The sequence below is a fragment of the Capsicum annuum genome, chromosome 5, assembly GCF_002878395.1.
Source record: "Capsicum annuum cultivar UCD-10X-F1 chromosome 5, UCD10Xv1.1, whole genome shotgun sequence".
Lineage (NCBI taxonomy): Eukaryota > Viridiplantae > Streptophyta > Magnoliopsida > Solanales > Solanaceae > Capsicum > Capsicum annuum.
In genome coordinates, this window is record NC_061115.1 from 202,032,202 (window position 1) to 202,052,101 (window position 19,900).

The 19,900-nt window shown below is 37.0% G+C and overlaps 1 pseudogene; it reads right to left on the reverse strand.

The window, feature by feature from the left end:
* Positions 1 to 18,129: 18,129 nt before the first annotated feature.
* LOC124898613 lies at positions 18,130 to 18,965 on the reverse strand (annotated as a pseudogene).
* Between the last annotated feature and the right edge of the window lie 935 nt (positions 18,966 to 19,900).

A 19,900-nucleotide genomic window follows, 5' to 3' on the forward strand; every position in this document is an offset into this window, starting at 1 on the left:
TTCCTTGAATTATTCGGTCATGCAATACTTATTTAATACAAAGAAGAAAATATATTTTGACCCCGTCGTAATTCTCAATTATTTCGTGGCGTCGAGCGTGGCTGAACCATCTATGATGGGGGAGCTAATGCACAGGGAAGAAACTTAGATAAAATAATATATTATTGTATCACTTTTTTTAGAAAGCTCGACTAGCGAGAAAAAGTGTTTGGCCAAAGCCAAAAAGAGAGTGACCCACTTTATTCGCCAAGCGAATAATCTTCACTTCGTGGGAACAACAAAAACCACAATCTCGCTCTTTCCTTTCTTTGGTGGTACTTTTTTTCCAAGGGATGGGGTGTATAATAATATTTTTTTAGGTTGCCCGGGAACAACTCCTAGGTCAATTAAGGACAAAATATTGGAACCTCATGGGTAAGGACAAGGTAATGGATTTGATATAAAAATTCATAGACCTAAATAGGATAGGAGAATTTATAAGGGGAATAGAGAAGATGATAGAGATCATACTAAGAAACAGAATAATTGCATACGGGTACAATTATTATTTGAACGAAGCCAAAAAAATGTGATCTTTGTTGTATAATAGAACAAACACTAATACCTTAATTGAATTGGTCAAGATCAAATCTATTTATCAAAGTACTTCTAAGATTGCTCAAGACATCTTTTTTCACCCGAAGAATAAAACAAGATCATTTCATTCTATTTTTAGTAAAATAGTGAAAGATATTCAAATAGTAATGAAAATTGGGTGGAGGGGATCCGTATATGCTGTTCAGGTCGATTAGAAGGTACAGAATTAGCTAGAACTAAATGCAGAAAGTATGGAAAAACATCTCATAATGTATTTAATAAGAAAATAGATTATGCTCCTGTGGAAGTATCTACCCGTTATGAAATCTCATGTGTCAAAGTGTGGATTTCATATAGTCTAAAAAAAGACGACGTGCTATATCCGAAATGTATGAAATATAGTAAATATCATAAAGGCAGATGTAGTAGGGGTTGAAAATTGGAAGGTACACAACTTAGCTTTGGAAGATATGGCACTCAAAGTTGTAGAGCTGGTTATTTTTCATATCGAGCCATTAAAGCAGCGCGTCATGCTATAATTGGACACTTCCATCATGATATGAGTAAAAATTTCCAAAGAAATGGTAAGATATAGGTAAGAGTTCTCATAGATATCCTTATTACTGGGAAATCTACAGGAGTAAGAATGGGAAGAGGAAAAGGAAATCCTACGGGTTAGATTGCTCGTGTGACCAGGGGACAAATCCTATTTGAAATGGATGGTGTGAGTTTGTTAAATGCTCAACAATCCACTACTTTAGAGCTGCATAAACTATGTTTGTCAACCAAGTTTGTTAAGTGTTCCTAAGCTTATTAATCTGACCCAAATTGGTACACGCCAATTCTATTTAACTATATTGAAAGAGCCATCAATCACTATGATCTTTTTCTTAGAAAAGAAAATATGTAAATTCTTCCTTTTTTGATCCCATGATTTCCATTGGTCAACAGCTAACCAAAGTGCTCTATACTTCTTCACTACTCGTACAGGGAAGGTGGAAGAAATTCAGTCCCTCTTTTTGGGAGCAGAGCTATCATAAAATGAACCAAACCAAATTCTTGTTCTAGAATGTCTATTCCTCACAATTGCTCCTTGTGATGCAGTGGAACCATGGAAATTAGGATCTCAAGATATGGCAACACCTATAATGCAAGGAATAACAACTTACATCATAATGTCTTTTTCTTCATTATTCTAATTTTGGTTTTCGTATCATGGATCTTGGGTCGCACTTTATAGCATTTCCACTATAAAAAAAATCAAATCCCGCAAAGGATTATTCATGGAATTACAATCGAGATTCTTCGAACCATATTTCTTAGTATCATCCCTATGTCCATTGCTATACCATCATTTGCTCTGTTATACTCAATGGATGAGGTAGTAGTAGATCCAGCCATTACTATAAAAGCTATTGGACATCAATGGTATCGGAGTGCGCCTATACACAAGGGTGATTAAAGTACAATGAAATGCCTTAAAGTTGAATATAGTTTGTGAAGAATCTGGCTTACCGGTAATCTCCCATTACCGCCGTCGAGAGAATTTAATAACTATAGAATGCCAAAAATGAGGAGTTAAGGTGGTTAGACCTATACCCCAAAATGCTCCCAACATAGGAGCCTATGGTTTCATTTTTGTTTTTGCTGGAGATACACATCCCTCTTCTTGGTGTGGAATGATATACGAGAAATAAATGCTTAGCCTGCAATGTCCAATAACAATGCTAAAGTAGTGAATCTATCAGCACCATAGCAGTGGTATACAATTTTAGACCTTATATCTGGCCTAGTAACCTTTCAGAATGGGGGATCCCCATTGAAAATAACCACGATAGTAGTTACAGAACTACTGGGCCAGGATAGGAGTGGAAAGCCACTTGACTAGTTGGAAAGGAAAACCTCTTATTCCTACTCCTCTCTCTTTGCTTCGGGGATGGAGGTCCTCCGGTAGGTAACAGCAGGCACAAGTAAGTTGATCAAAGGGGACGAGCGCTTCTACTCCTCCACCGAGGAGATATTCTTGTGAGAAGCAAGGAATGTAGTGAATGGTGGGAGGTCACATAGAATTGACCTATTTATAGAGTGATCCTATGATCGATATAGGATATAAACTATCTTATTCTTTATTTTATTCTATTTCTGGAAAAAAAGGGTGACTCAACTTCTCAGCTAGATTTGGTGGTGGAACCTGTTGGCATAATGCATGCTGGAATGTGGGAATTCGAGGTTGGGAGAACTAGATAACTAAATAAAAATAGTGTTCTTTCTAAGAGTAGGCATGGAGAGCTTTTTTCGAGAAAACTTGCAAGTACAGTTTGGGGGGAGGCGAGCATCGACCCTACCTTATGAGTATTCAGACTATAACAGTTTTGATGAACAGTCAATCACTTTTGACAGTTATATGATTCCAGAAGATGATCTAGAATTGGGTCAATCACATTTATTAGAAATCGACAATAGAGTGGTTCTACTAGCAAAGAGCCATATACATTTTATCGTAACATCTGCTGATGTACCTCATAGTTGGGATGTACCTTCCTTAGGTGTAAAATATGATTTTGTACCTGGTCATTTAAATCAAACCTCTATTTTGGTACAATGAGAAAGAGTTTACTATGGTCAGTGCATTAAGATTTGTGGAACTAATCATGCCTTTATGCCGATCGTCTTATAAGTTGTTCCTAGGAAAGATTATGAGTCTCGGGTATCCAATCAATTAATCCTAAAAGCACAAAAGCTTAAGCAGAAAAGAAAAAGGAGGTGGAGGTAAGCCACTAAATTAAGGGCTTCGCTCGCTTGCTCTAATGCTCATATAGTAGACAACGAGTGGAGTGCATAATCCCTTTTAGAAATAGGGGTAAGTACTTTACGAGCTCATAAGTAAAGTACGAAATGAGCCTTGTCTATAAAGCAGAGCGACCTTATCTTGCTTACTTCTGGTGAAGCTTCTAGCTCTAAATAATAGGAATTCATGTATAGCAGGAATAGTGTCGATCGTTACGAGCGATAGAGAAGCCAAGTCATATAAAGGCGAGAAGCCCTTATAGCAATAGAAAGTGGCCTACTTATAGCCTATCAATAGGTCAGTAAATATCAGTAGGGGTCCTCTTGCCTAACGGAGTTAGCCCAACATATATAATGATAGGCAGACCAAAGATTTACGCAGTCCTTGCATGCTTACTTTGGGCATCGGCATAGAAGAATTTGAATCCACTGACTTAGATAAGTGGCTCTTGGCTTCATAAACATATCTATGTTTTTGCTTTTTCACTACCAATGAGTAGGCAGCTTTGGATTCTTATGGAGATATGGCTTTGGTAAGATTTACTTAACGTGTTCTTTCTCGGGTGCAACTTAGAATAAAGATAGTCAGACTCTAACTTGAGAATGTTATAGCGCTGTAAAATAAGGACATTCTGATCGAGCCAATTGGCTCTTGTTCTGGATTGACAGAAAAATTAAAAGCACAAAATCTTTCTTCCTGGTTGGTGTACTAGGGTGGTAGAATCCCAACCCTTTCATTAGCTAGCTTAGATTACCCTCTTTTCAATCTATATCAGATCCTCCATTACTTCCTCGCCAATACCTTTTAGCATTCCTTTAGCTGCTACTTTTTCCTAGTCCATGCCCAATTAGAGTAGTCAGTGTTCCTGCTCCATCCTTCTTTGACAAAATGGATGTTGTAGGATAGGTTGGGAAGGAGAGACTTCGCTAAAGGGGGTCTGTCTGTGCGTGAGGAAGGTATTTTTCCTCTTTCCTTCCATTTCTTGACTAGGTTTGCTTTGCAAGGAAGGGAAGGCATCCGTGCAAGTATAAAAAACTTGAGTTCAAGCTATGGGCACAAGAAGATAAGGTATAGTAAGTTACTTCTTTATTTTTTTCTTGTCATTGGATTGGAAGCCACAGGCGATGCCTTCTTGCTTGTGTTGTTAGCGTTGCCTGCTTAGCACAGAAGTGTGCAAAGTAGGCTCATTCTTTCATTTATAAAGATCTAGTAGTATCCAAAGGTAGTCCGCTTGTTAGATTGAATTGAATCTTATATAACAACACAACCGGGGCCTTATTAATTTAGAGACTTTATCAATAGTATAAGTGAACCTCTCAAAGGTATAAGTAAACATTAATCTTGCTGGTTCGATTGGTAAGGCCCTGGGTAAGCTTGGGTTATCCTGTCAGGGTAAATGCAGGCAGTGGATGTAGATTTTCTTTTGAAGCGTCTTAGTTTATAGCTACCGAAGTGCAGCATTGAGGTGAGAAGCGTGCTAGCTAGGTGGAGTCTCCTTTCGAAACTACTTCTTTTCCTTTCTCTCTCTGCTATCCATCCACTGAACTGTCAGTATTAAGACAAGTTTGGAATGTTAGATAAGCGAAGACTAGTCTGTTCAAGAATTCACAAGCTTTCTACAGCTAAAAATTGAATTTAGCTTCTCACTGACTATATCAGAAGTGAAATCCTCAACTTCAAATACAATGTGAGCTAGAACGGGGTTGCCTTAGCTATTGGGGTGTACATATGCCAGGAATTGCACCATATCTAGAGTCGATCGAGGGCCAGATCTTGATGTAGAAAAAATCTCTCAACCTGAGGCGGAGAAGAAAGCTTATGATTCTATTGGTGTGAAGTAAGCTCTAACAATCGAAGCGGCTAAAGGAGCCTGTTTTGGTAACCCTACGAGGAAGTGTTGATCATTAAAGCCAGCTTCAAACTTCTAGTAACCTCTTATCCCAAGGTAGGTGGGCTTAAATAAGAAATATAGGCATCTTTTCTCTATATCAATCCTTCAATAAAGCACTTAAACCAATGAGTAAGGAAAGGAGGCCTTGAGTTGATATTTAAAAGAAAGAGTCCTTCCTGGTGTGCTGCTTCCTTTCCTACCACTACTTTTTTAGTAGAAACTCCTCTTTGGTTTAATTCATATTCAACTTTATCAAGTGGAATTAGACTTCCATTTCTATTTCTTCAAATCCAGCATGACATGTGTGAAGAATCAAAGAAAAGTTCAAAAATTGGCGAATTCAATGTTTCCATATCCCTCCGAGCAGGAAATCATATATTGAATAGGGGGTACTCTACCTCTGTAGAGAATACAAAATATTAAAATAAGGAATTAGTAGATCTCTCCCATCAGAAAGATCAACGGCACCAAGCATGGGATACACAGGCAGGAGAGCTGATTTGACCACATAGACCAAATGAGCGAATTTTTTTAAATAGAAAGCATTGTGCCAACTTGTGTACAAGATTTATATGTGGATTTGATACTATAGTCAAATCCTCTTCATAATTCCTTTCTTATAGGCTATTCAAGGCCTATTGGCTTTCTTGTTTATGTGGTACTTCAAAGGCTAAGCCTCGTTTATGCACTGAGAAAGATCATTGGTAGGAAAGCTTTGTTATGAACCAACGATGGCCCCTTCTCTTTACCTTTCCCGTGCCCTACCTCATTCTCTTGCTGGCTTGAATTCCATCTCTTTTTTTCTTCTTTTTCAGAGAGAGTTACTCATAGGACGACCCACCGGTAGACCAAGACTTGAATGGATAGAATAGTACTACCGCTATCGATACTGGTGTTGCTTGCCGACGGCCCTTCGCTTACTTCTCTAGGGTCAATGATGCCACTTTTTTTGTCACAGAAACTACTCGCTGTTCCTGGGTCAAGGAGATTCGATTTGCTTAGTTGGTTTCTTTGCTTGCTTATTCCACTTCTTAATCATCCTTCATTTTAGTAATTCGTATTAACGTGGACAAATATGAATTAGATAGGTTTTACACTTTTCTCGAAGAAAGAGGAAAGGTTGGCAGTTCAGGCTTCAGATGGAATTCAAGGATAAATTTAATAAGACAGAGCTTCCTCTAAATAAACCTGTTTATTGTATTGATGTTCAGTTCCCCCCACTACTAAGCTAAGTAAGGAGCAAATAAAGCTCTTTGAAGGACGAATGCTAAAATAAACTATTTACGTAGTAATAGTAAGTAGTAGCAAGAACAGAAAAGGTATAATTGCATAAGTCCTTCCAATCAAGCAAGCGACCAATGATTGCCATCAAAGCAAGAAGTGTAGACTATAGACTTGCAGGATCAAGTGGGAACTTGACAGGTATCGTAGCTACTAAGCTTTCAAAAGGGGGGCACCCACCTGCACTTTGTGTAGAACTAAAAGCTTAATGAAACCGACATAGGTAATGAAGCAGCAATCGAGAGTCGATGGTATGATTCCACCTAGTGGCGAATTATACCAATTGAGAAAGCAACCTTAGTTTTTGAGGACTACCTACTCCACCTTTTTATCATATTTCATCGTACTGCTATTCGTTGTTATTCCCTGCTAATGAGTTTATCTGCAGTTCCTAATCATGCTTTATTCCCTTTTCAAGTTAGAAAAAAAGAAGTAAGACCCGTGTGAAGCTTTAGTTTCGTTACTGGCCAGAGCTCCTAGCCCTTTTAATTCTGATTTTATCTTAGTTAAACTCCACACCTCTATCAATTCATTATTTGCCACATATCTTTTTTTTTCTTTGTTGCCTTTTGAAAGAAAAGCCCGTCCATCAAGTATGTAGAGTTCAGTCCTGCTAGAAGTGATCCAATCTTGTTTGGAAATTTCCTTTTGTAATCCCCTTCTTCTTAACGCTCGATCTTTTCCTTTGCTTAGGTCCACTATTCCTATTCTAGATGTTCCGAAGGTACGAACCGAGGATATCTCATAAGCTTCCATTGATGGATCAAATCATTCTAAAAAAGTGATATGCTTAACACATGCTTTTCTTTTTGCCTACTCCTGGAAAAGAGCTGATTCAATAGAAAAGTTGACCAAAAGGGAAGAACTTCAAGAAAAAGGCTAAGAGAACTTATTTAACTTCTAGCTCATTAGGGATGAGATTCCTAAGACTAAGACCGTAATGTCGTATACTACGACTGGAAAAGAGAATTGACCTTTAGAAAACTCATTTTGAAAGTCACTTTATAACCTTAAGGACTCTTTTAAATAGGTAAAAATCTCATTTCTTATAATAGAAATAGGATTGTAAATCTAAAATAATTGGCGCATAGATACTAGAATTAATGAAAAAAAAGATTTGGTCTTTCACTACCAATTCCTTTTATTTTCGATTCAGGATGATGAGCCTAACCCTGCTGGACGTACTCTCTTAACCGGTCTTGAACTTGAATGGGATAGACCTAAGTCTTCCTTACCCATCCGATAAGCCTTTTACAGACTCGACTCTTTCAAATCCTCTCAACAATAATTGATCGTTCACTCATGCTTTCATGGGAACAAGGAACTAGAAGTTTGTTGTTACTGATCTGATCTCATATTTCGTGGGTTGGAAGAGACAAATAAAAGTCTTCTTATTCTTTTGCTTTTTCAATGATATCTATAAGAAGGAATACCTGTCGTAAGGTAAATAAGAATTCCCGGCTCAAGCAAAACGATACAGGCTGAAGTTCAGTAAATTCTTTAGTTTAGCAAAGGAATCCACTCTAAAAGCTAGTCTTGTTTTATACAAAGAATTCGATGCAGTTAGAGAGAGTCGTGGTAGTTTAGTTCGAAAGGAAAGGCAGTTCAGTCATTCGCAGGTAGAAATCCTAAAAAATAAAAGTATGTTATCTCTCCTAGCCTTCTTTCTTGTTGTGATTCCATTTCCTGCACCAAGCCAAGTTAGCTCATCATAGGGCTTTTGATTTTTAAGAAAGGCTTAAGTTCTTCCTTTATTAAGGTTAGTTCCGAGAGTAAGATGGCTTTTTTCCAGCTCTTTTGACTATGATTTCCGTGGTAGCTAGGCAAAGTCCAGGTTATATCAAAGCAGACTACTTCCTGGTGGTTAAGTAAGGGCTTTAGAAAAAGGCCTAATTGCCCTTGTCGGTAGGGCAGGGCTACTTTATGGTAAATATCTCCCACACCTGGACCAGTCTAAAAATGATGAGTCTTCTCTTTTTAGGGTTAGACTATATAGAACCAGAACAATAAACTGATTGACTGTGGTCAGGTCAAATCTCTCTATTGTCTGTTGGAGGAGACTGATTGGAATTTATACTGTACCTTACTTAGTCTTTCGCTGGAACTAGATTCTCTAAAGCTTAAACAGAAGTACCCCTTGGGGGAGGATTGAATAAGGAGTTGAATTCTCTAAATCAAAAAAGGAGAAAAAACAATTTCATCTGTATCTGGCACTGCTTTACTTAGCTTATCTAGTAGACTGTTTTTAGCTTTCACGTGTCGAGAGGGATACAACCTTTAGCTTTAGCAAGTACTACTACTCCTATGATTTTGGATAGTATAACTAATTATATGAGGGTTTTTTTCTCTCTTGAAGTAAGAAAAATATGTTTGAAAGGTGCGTAGCGGTGAAGTCAAGAGATTCCGAAATCTCTCTTTCCTATGCTATCAAGAATAAGGAATAGCCAGCAAGGTCTTCTTCCTTATTATACGCGCGTACAAGAGATTCTATTTAGTGTAAGGTGCAAATAGAAAGTCATAAATGAAATAGAACTCCCTGTCTCATTCCCGGTTAACTGTAAACAGAGTGAGGGTGGGCCAAGTGCTTTTTATAAGGGGTCTTTTTTCAACAATATTCCCTGGGCTCACCTATATCTTATTTCTCTTCTAGCTGACGGATTCTCTCTTATATCTATTTCTAAACTCATAATAAGTAAGGCACAGAGAGCTCAATCTAGGAATCCTGGAAAGGCAAGTAAACTACCTCGCTCCACTAGCAAGGTAACTCTTTTTTCTAACTAAGAAAGCAGCAAATCCTTGTTGCCTGCAAATAGGCTTTCTTCTCATTCCCTCCCCATATTTCTTATATAGTCTGTATTTCAAGTAGTCAATATGCCAGTGCTTATTTATTCTCTTGCCCTTCCTTCTCTTTGTTAGATATTATTTCTCTTAAAAGTACGCCTCTTTTTAAAGAGATCAATTTTGATATTCCATTACTCTTTTATCTTGTCCTGCGTAGTCTTTCACTACGAATTGTTTTGTATCAACCCAAACTCCATCCTTATCAAATACACATTCTCTCTTGGTATTAGTTGGACTTCCTAAGTTTACATGAATATCCTTTTCATCGATGTTCAGTGTTTTCAAATTAACATGGAATATGGATAGAATAGTAGCCTGTGTAGTGAGATTGAGATTTGCGTATTGTTTTTTATACCAGTCAAGAGTGACCAATGCTTTAGTTAAACTTTTATATTTAATGACGCCCTCGTGACCCTCTTTAAAGAGAAAACAATTCTTTGATCACTGTACTCCTCTGCCTTGCCCGCTAAAAATCTTTCCCGACGATCGCTCAAGCACTTTCACGCAACAAGAAAGAAAAGTGTATCATATCTCGAACCATCTGAATAGGTTTCAAAGGAAGCAGTACGGCACAACGGAGGAGCCCATTCAGTATTATCTTTATTTGTGAATATTAATGCATCGTATCTTCATTTTGTATTATTCCCATTGACTGTGACCAAAATGAATTCCGAGTGTCTTTGTAGAGAAGAGAGAAATCTTTCCCTAAGATAGTCAGAGATAAATCGCTCTACAAAACAAGGAACGGGAAGGAAATTCAAAACACCCTATAAGAAAAAGCAATCAGCCACTGTCACCAACCGGGACTCAAATCGGATGGTGAAGTACTATTCTACCACAATGAGACAAGAATTATCGAATCGAAGGAAAAATAGAAAGCAATCCCCCCAGTTAAGTGTGCTTCTACCCTACCAACAGCTCTCCAGTCTCCCGAGGTACTCATGTTACTTAACAAAAAAACATGAAGATGAAGACGTGGAAACCCTTCGTTACTGCAATCGTACGTTTTTGTCTTAAGAGAAACAACCTATGAATCCAATTTTGTCATTAGGATAGGAGGGAAATTGGCAGATCGACAAAGAGCTTTCCCGGCCGCCATGGATTACTTGGGGAAACTTTATGTTGTCGTTCGCCTCTGAAATCCCGAGGTTTTGAAAATGATTTTTTTTCATTTTCATATATCTATTTTTCATATAGATCTATGGGTACACTGATCTCCGTGTGAGATTTCTTTTGTAATTTTCTTTAAACTCAATTTCTACTCATCATCTTGAAAAGACGTCTCTCTTAAGTTCAAGAGTTTAGAAAGGCTCTTAGCATGGGAAGGAGCCCAGACTTCCTTAGAAGGAGATAAGCTAGAATGATCTTATATACGGGTCTCAGTCATTATATAGGCAGTCAGACCCGTGATAGGCCGTCACGAAATATTGTCACAAAAGGGTCGAATTTTTGATTTTCTGCCTAAGGCTAACAACATCGTCAGAAATGTCATCAGAAAGTATGACATCGTCAGAAATGGCGTCAGAAACGTGACAGCCCATCAGAACCGTCGTCACCGTTTTCCAGCTTGACCATGTTGGAGTAAAATAGGTATAACTCTTTCCTCCGATATCAGATTTTGGAAAAATTAGTATCGTTGAAAATCTAATTCAATTATCTATCTGTTGATAGGTCATGAGATCAAAAATTCCAAGTATAATGAGAGATATTCTCATTTGAAGTTGACCAAATCAATATCCTTCCAATGAACTCAATCGGTAAGGAATGTTTTCATTCGCCCAATCGTTAGGACACCTTTAAGGCCTTAATACACACCATACTTGATTAGAAAACGACCAAAGCACTATAATTTACTTCTAATGAGCTTGATTCATGGTTTCACTATTGGTTAGAGGCTCAGGGAATTACAAAATGGCTCCAACTTCCTCATCGGGTGTCCGATTCGGGTGAATCTTATGTCGATGGAAAGTTTATCCAATTCTCCACATGATCGGGAGTAGAATTTAGGGAAATACAACATGAGATAAATAACAACCAATTTGGAAGTCATCCATAGTCACTCAAAAGATGGATTTAGGCTTAAGAAACGATCGGGGTATTAGAATATCTCCCCCTTGGAAACATTCGTCCTCGAATGTTGCTTTTTGGCCAAGAATATAGAGAAAAATGAAAACACACAACTGAAACAACTTGCAAATCTAAATATATATCTTTCTAAACTTTGAAGTACTTTGTTGAATGTATAAACTCATGATGAGAATAGATATACAGCTGGATTCGAGACTGGAAAAAAATAGATAGAGGACAACTATAATTCTCGACTTAATCTGAGTTGATTTGCCTTCTTCCTATATTAAAGAGCGGGCTCATACTGAGAGTTTAGAATTCACTTGATGTGATAAGGGTGCAATCATACTCATAGATGGAGAAGATATAATTTCTGCAGGCATAGGTCATGAGAAACAAGGATAAGACTACACAATGGGTATTACATTGTCTGGACTAGAATACTTGGAAAACAAAGATTGTTCAATGAATGCTCACAGACTGAATCACCATTATATATTCGAATCTGATGCCTTATACACATACTGAACTGAATTCATAAATTTTAGGCGCGAGCAACTACTAGTTCAAGTGGTAAGACCATACTAGTTCAAAAAAAAATGAAAGACCATAGAAATCTATCTGCCAAATTTTAAAAACTGGGTTGCTAGCTATGCAAACTGAATCGTACTAGATACTCATACTTAAGTAGAGGATTTCTTCAACACCCTCCCAAGGAATTCTAATGGTCTGAAGGAGCAAAGAACTTTAGGTAAGATCTAAACAAGACATCTGAATCGGAGATCATAAAATTACCATAACCCCATAACTTGAAACCTAAACCTATGAATCATAAGTCAAGATAAAAGTACTAAGCTTCAAGCAAGGCAACTCCTTACTCTCAACTCAACCATACTTCTCAAACACTCTCTAGACTGTATTATACCCTTCTGATACTATATTTGATCGATTCAACTTACAATCCTCACATGACACCGATACTTCCATCTACTCATATCCCCTTAAACCAAACCCCCTCATCATTTTCATGCATAACCTAGAACCATAAGATTCGCCACGTAACCCCATTCTGAATCATGAGCTCCCACACATCTACATTCTTACAACCTCTCACTTCAAGAGTAATTCTCATTACAACTTCGACAACTCCAATCCACCTAGCACTAGCCATTTACTAATGTGCAAGGCACCCATCCACATGCACACAAACACGACATTCAAGCCTATCTTAATAACCACATGTGCATTCCTAATCAAACACTTATAAAGCCTCTTCTTCATACCCTACACACCTCTTATCAAGAAAATTTCTATGCACTCACCTCAAGCACACCTGACATACTCCTTGCTAATCAATTCCTACACAAATGTTTCACTCCAATATTCCTTCCAACTCATGGAATTACACAAAATGAACACACCACAATCTTTCCAATCATAACACATTAAATTTCAACTAACCATAACATGTATCAAAGACTTATCCTCAATCTTACTTCACATTATCGCTACGCCAAAGTAGGTATGGCACCCTCTATCATTGATAAGGAAATGTCTCTTCTCTCCCGACTAAACAACTATTAACCACCACTATCTTGGCTAAGGAAAGATAACTAAAAGATTACAGCATGAGGATCTGACACAGAATAGATACTATGAATAACTTGACACTCAACTGAGGCTTGAGGAATAGAGGATTTAACATCATAAACACATCAAAGAAATACGGCTAGAGGACATGCACGATATGAATCTGAATTCCTTTCTTGCTGATCATTAAAAGTAGCACTTGAACATTGGAACTGAACATATCACAAAGCTTGAGTACATAAGTCATATGTTGCATGACCTAAATTGGGAATTCATAACTATGAATTATGATTCCAACCGATAAAAGGTCTGAGACTCTGCATTTCGGTAACTAAGTGAGGACAGGATTTTTTATGGCATGCCTGGACATGAATAAGGATCATGGAATCAAAACACAAAGCATGAATAAATACAGGAATGACTGAAAATACTAAAAAAAATGGGTCGAGTAGTATCCCTTCTCACAGCTATTCCACAACTTATTGGCATACCCACTAGAACCTGACAAACTAACATGGTCACTTGTTCTACTATCTCCCCCTTAGACTAAAGCCATCACACTTCTTGACTCAATTATTAGGAACATCGTTCATTGCCTAACTAGTCTTCCCCCACCTAGCAACTCCACGACACTTACTAATCACGCCACATAAAATGACCCTAGAAAAAAAAAATAGCCCCACAGAACCTTGGGCAAGATTTCTCACCAAGAACACAAAATCAAACTTAATTACAAGTTGATCAAACTCAAGCTCTTGCATACACTGTCCAAGCCCATTAGATCACTTCCCTGAAACTAGAACCATTAACCAAGAAATCATTACATCCACCTTCATAACCACCATTCATCCAAGCTTAATGCCTAGCACTCAGCATAACTTACAACTCCACCTCACACACACCATTCTCACTTGGAAACTATAAAACAAAACATCAATAAATACTAGTCCACTTAAACACCCTAATAACAATAATTGTTCATAATCATATGGCCTCTCTCATTTATAATCCATCAACACGCCCTTCTTCTACCCATCATTACATTTATCCTTCATACACTACTTAACTTATTTCATAACTCTCTAAGCCTCAACTAAACTTTCCCTTGCAATCTCAGGAGCATCTAAGTTAACAACACTCATACACTAAGTATCATCATCCATAACTTATACTTATCTTGTGCAACACACAGTCAACAACTCTTTTTATACCTTAAGCAAACCATTATTTACCTCCACTAATAACTCCTTCTCTTTCTTCCATGAGCTGACACACAAGAACAATATCACTTCATCACTAACTCGATCACATGCAAAAGACTCAGCTATACATACTTTTAATAAATCACACTTTCCACCCTTTCTTGCCACAACACCTCTAAACCAGTTCTAACCAGCACGAGGAAACAAGATACATAAGGAGTCGCTAGTGAATCACTAGTCTTTGATTTGCATTTTGAAAATGAATTTGAGATGGATAACAAAGAAATTATGCTAGCGAATCGAAAGATCCCCACACGAATTCACTAGACTTTCAGTTCTAACATCATGAAGATAACAAGGTTACAAGAGATAGAAACTCATCATACAATATTTGATAATCTAAGAATACACATCTTACTCTATCTTAACTGAAAAAATCATAAGGGAGAGGGCATAACATTGAACTTAGGAAACTTATAACACGTTGGTAAGCTCTTCTCAGGCCGCTTTATGAGACTTCTAAAATTTCTCTCTTGTAAGTCTAAAAGCATTATCAGAGGGAGAAAATTGGAACTCGTTGATCATGTTACCTCAGGAATAGTACATAGATAAGGAAGTATAGATTATCAATATGGATTTAATAAGGAAATCTGGAAGCGCAACTGACTTGGGCTTATTGCACAATTTATTAGCAAAGCATGATAAGGCACTAATAGGGTACTTTCTAGCTCATTTACAACTTCACAACTATCTGTGGGGACTGTATAAGAAAGTACTATCTACAAAGAATTGAGTTTGACTGTATCTAATACCTTGAAAATAAGGCGGGGATGCCCTAAATAGGGTAAGATGAGAATCTGTATAACTTTCTCAACGAACCTTTCTATAGCACGATCTAAGACTTCAAAGAATGGAGGCCTTTCCTAAATGTCTTGTAGCCTCTCGAAGAAAAGTACAGACATCTCTATACCATTCTGCAAGACTCTACTAGACACGGCTTCATAGACACCCTAGAGCACTTGAACTCTAGGCTCTGATACCAAGTTTGTAATGCCCCGAAATTTGGGTCCCGAGATGTCACACGGTGCTTAGGGGCGCAAGTGACCCCAAGCTAATCCTCCTACTGGCATAACTCATAAATAACTGGATAAAATGCTTAAATCTATATAAAGTTAGCAAAAATATAGAACTTATCTGAACTTGATCAATATAAACATGAACTTTACAAGATTAGAAATCTACTTTTACAAATGAAACTGAAATTGAATACATCAACTTCTACTGACTGTCTATGAAGCCTCTACTAGTACTGGCTTCAAATAGATGGGTCATGACTCCGAACTACACAATCTCAATACGACTAAAGTAAGAAAAATACAACACTTCTCGAACTGTATAACTGACTCATGCCCTCGAATCAAAAGGACTCATCACCTGCTGACTGGAAGCTGCGAACTGACTGAATGCGGTATCTGCTCTATAACTTGTACCTATATTATAAGGCACTTAGCATATAGAAATATATGGGGGTCAGTACTTTAAGGAATGTACTGAGTATGTAGGGGTGCAATGCAACATTATAAATAATATCATAAATGATTATGAAAATCATGCATGCTGATGATAACAACTTTCTTTGCTTGAATTAACTAAAATATATTCCATGTAAATCATCAATAGTAATACAAGCATTATAAATCTCATAAATCATTATACTTAACTCAAACTCTTTAAATCATGACTTAGAGTGACTCGGTAACTCATGAAACTTGAACTCTTATGGACTTGGGAGTTTCTTATAACGACATAACTACACCATATGAGCCACATGGAGTCCAACGTTTTGCCCTCCTAAGGAGAGAACCCCACATTGGCGGGGGTGTCGTACTCTTGCGAAGGAGTACAACCTCAATTTCTCAATCATAATCCCATACTCAGCCTCTGGCCTACAATCATCTATATCAATCCTACGGTGGCACGTAGTTTTGGAGAAATACCACATTTCTCGCTCGGTGCTAAATACTCCTCCCAGACTCAGCTCAAAACGCATTAGGAAATCCACCTTAATCAATATCAATTCATGCGTCCATTATAAAGACCAATACATAAATATATATCTCATCGGTAAATCATATACAACTGTGGATTCCTAACTCGACTCAAAATCAAACAATCTTTCTCAACATCAAGATGTATCAATTCATTTAGTCATGGCAACATCAATAACTTTCAGGAAATATCATGACTCATTATAACAACTCAATCTTATGAATCAATATACTCAATAATCCAATTTGTCATAAGGAAGCTTAAAGCTTGACACATGTCTTGAAAGAACTTAAAGTACCAACTTATGATAGAACATGAAATTCACAATATTAAATAGCAAGTCATAATTTGGAAGTTGTAAAATAATCATGTATCAAAAACTTTAAGAAAAAATCATAGAACTCATTCTTGACTCTCAAGCTCAAATATCAATATATATATATATATATATATATATATATATATTCAATAATAAAAATTCTCATAGAAAAGCTTAAATCATAATTCTTATCTTAAATCATTCGGAAATCAACTCATAATAATAATATTCAACTCATGGCATAAGTTCTCAATTTAAGAAACAAAATGATGAAATAGTCATGTGTATCGATCTTGAATAGCTCAAATATCATAAATCATTAATAAAGTAATTTGGGTGTAAACCCACTTTGCAAAAACATGGATTTTAATAGTAGAAATTAAATCTTTGGGCACAAGAACTAAAGAAGTGTTCTTGTTCAAACCCCACATACCTTGATTATGGATCTGAATGAAGAAACTTGTTATAGACTCCTTTTCCACTTCTTGAGTTAGGGTTCTTGATGATTTTGACTTGGGTACCTTGAATCTTAAACCAATTTATAAAATCTATGGTTGGATTCTTGATGTTCTTGGGAAATTTGGATTGGATTTTTGAGAGAGAAACCCTAGAATTCTTGATGAAATGGAAGAACAATGAAGTTTTATTCTTTACTTGGATATATATAGAGGGTCAAAATGGGTGGAAAATACCAAAATACCCTTTTAAAACTCCCCTTAATTGCTGAAAAAAAAAAAAGCTTGACGACATCCGTGATAGGCCGTCAAACCCGTGATAGGCCATCACGAAATGTCGTCACAAAAGGGTCGAATTTTTTATTTTCTGCCTAAGTCTGACAACATCATCAGAAATGTCATCAAAAAGTGACGACGTTGTCAAAAATGGCATCAGAAACGTGACAGCCCATCAGAACCGTCGTCACTGTTTTCCAGCTTGACCATGTTAGAGTAAAATGGGCATAACTCTTTTCTCCGATATCGGATTTTTGCAAAATTGGTATCGTTGGAAAGATAATTCAATTATATATCTGTTGGTAGGTCATGAGATCAAAAATTCCAAGTATAATGAGAGATACTATTGTTTGAAGTTGACTGAACCAATATCCTTCCCAAGAACTCAATCGGTAAGGAATGTTTTCATTCGCCCAATCTTTAGGACATCTTTAAGGAATTAATACACACCATACTTGATTATAAAACAACCAAAGAACTATAATTTATTTCTCAAGATATTGATTCATGATTGCACAATTGGTTAGAGTCTCGAAGAATTACAAAATGGCTCCAACTTTCTCACTGGGTGTACGATTCGGGTGAATCTTATGTCGATGGAAAGCTTATCCAATTCTCCAAATGATCGAGAGTAGAATTTAGGGAAATAAAATATGATATAAATAACAATAAATTTGGAAGTCATCCATATTCACTCAAAAGATGGATTTAGGCTTAAAAAATGATCGGGGTATTACAAATTCGTTATGTATGGATGATGAGATTCCATTGAGATAGAGCCAATTCCAATAGGCTTATTGGGGGGTCCTATTGGAATGCATCAAGTAGGAATTGAACCTATGAATTCTCCAATTATAAGTTGGGAGCTTTAACCATTCAGCCATAAGATGCAAAAAAACTCAGCGAGTGAAATAGGTTTTAGTATTCCTTCTCGAGCTTCTATTTCTTCCGTTAAAGGTGATTCAAGAAAAGATGGAATAGGAAGACGTATTTCCAGAATGAACAAGATATGGGTTGATAAGGGAGATTTATCAAAGTTAGACAAGATTGGAATGGGCATAGGAATATGTATTGATGTAACAGATCGGCTGATGCTCCCAGGTTGATGCAATGTATTCCACTAGTTGACTAAAGACTTGATTATTGGTATATCGATCGGTCCAGCACAGATTGAAATAGGATCCAGTTCGACAAAAAGCTTTTGAAAATACAATGCACCCAGGTAAATAAGGAACAAGATGAATACAGAGGTTAAACGATCATCCCACACCCAAAAGGTGCCCCACATATATTTTTCCCGAAACCCCCCTGTAACTAAGGTAAACAACGTAGAAAAAACACATATTTCTAAACTAGTTCCAGAAGAGCAAAGAAAAAGGGGATGTTTTGTTATTAGGAACAAAAAAGTGTTTATAGTTGTAACGATATAAACAAGAATACCCATTCGAGCTGCAGGAACATGTACATACAGAATACGAGAATTTCCACCTTATTGAAAATCTAGTGGTTCTACCCGTAGAGTTAAATGAATAGCCATCACTGTTAAGAATAACTGAGATCCAATGAGAATTTGTGTGTAGCTTCTGGTCTTTGACATCAAAAAAGAAGGTAGTAAGAATGAAAGGGCCATGTGAGAATTTGATCTTAGCTAGTGGAACAAGAAAGACATGGATCTATATTCAATACGACATCAAAGGATTTCTCCCCAAAAAAGAGAAAAAGTCCCCTTGCTTGCTTTTTGCTCTGCTTTTGCGTGGCACTCCTTGCTCACGGAGCGGCATACCAAAAAAAGGAAAATCATTATGGTGACTACCTTACTTAAAAATTCTTTTTATTCTTATCCTTTCTTAGTTGTAGTTCCTATATTGGTTTTTTTCTTTCTGGGTTTCTTAGGGCCCTCCATCTTTAGAATGGTCCGTCTGGCCACTATGAATAAATATTACGTCAATAGAATAAGTTGTTCTTTAATTTGTTCCCTTAATCCAAAGCTAGGGCAGCGATGCAAATGTTTGTGAGTGCATTAAGTAAATTAAATAGATACTCGCTGGTCTGAATTGTGCAGGATCGAGCTCTGGCCTTGGAAGTCATCAATTCAAGCCTTCCCAATCCTTTTTTTTGTTTTTTGATCAGACTTTCTATATCCATATGATGTGATATGTGTTTCAAGATTCCTAGCCTGGGCTTGTGTGAAGCATGAGAACATGAGCAAGCATAGTCTTTCGCTACTCGTGTGACCCCGCCTCATGGCTTTTAGAAGGGCCTAAAGTGCATGATGATTCGATTTTCGAAATATATAAATATAAAGAAAAATGCCTCCTCTTGCTGTTCTCTTTATTTATCTCTCCTATTGACTATTGACATAACAAAGTCTGGTTTTATTGAGCGTGATACCCACCTTCTAAAAAGTAGTTTTGAAAAGGTTTTTAAATGACTTTTCATTTTCAATTTCAAAAGGTTTAATGAATGGCTTTTTACTCCGCCCACCACCCATGAAAATACAGACTATATAGGTTCACCCACCCTTGTTCAAATACCATTTTATTCTACCTCGCTCACCACCCCTCA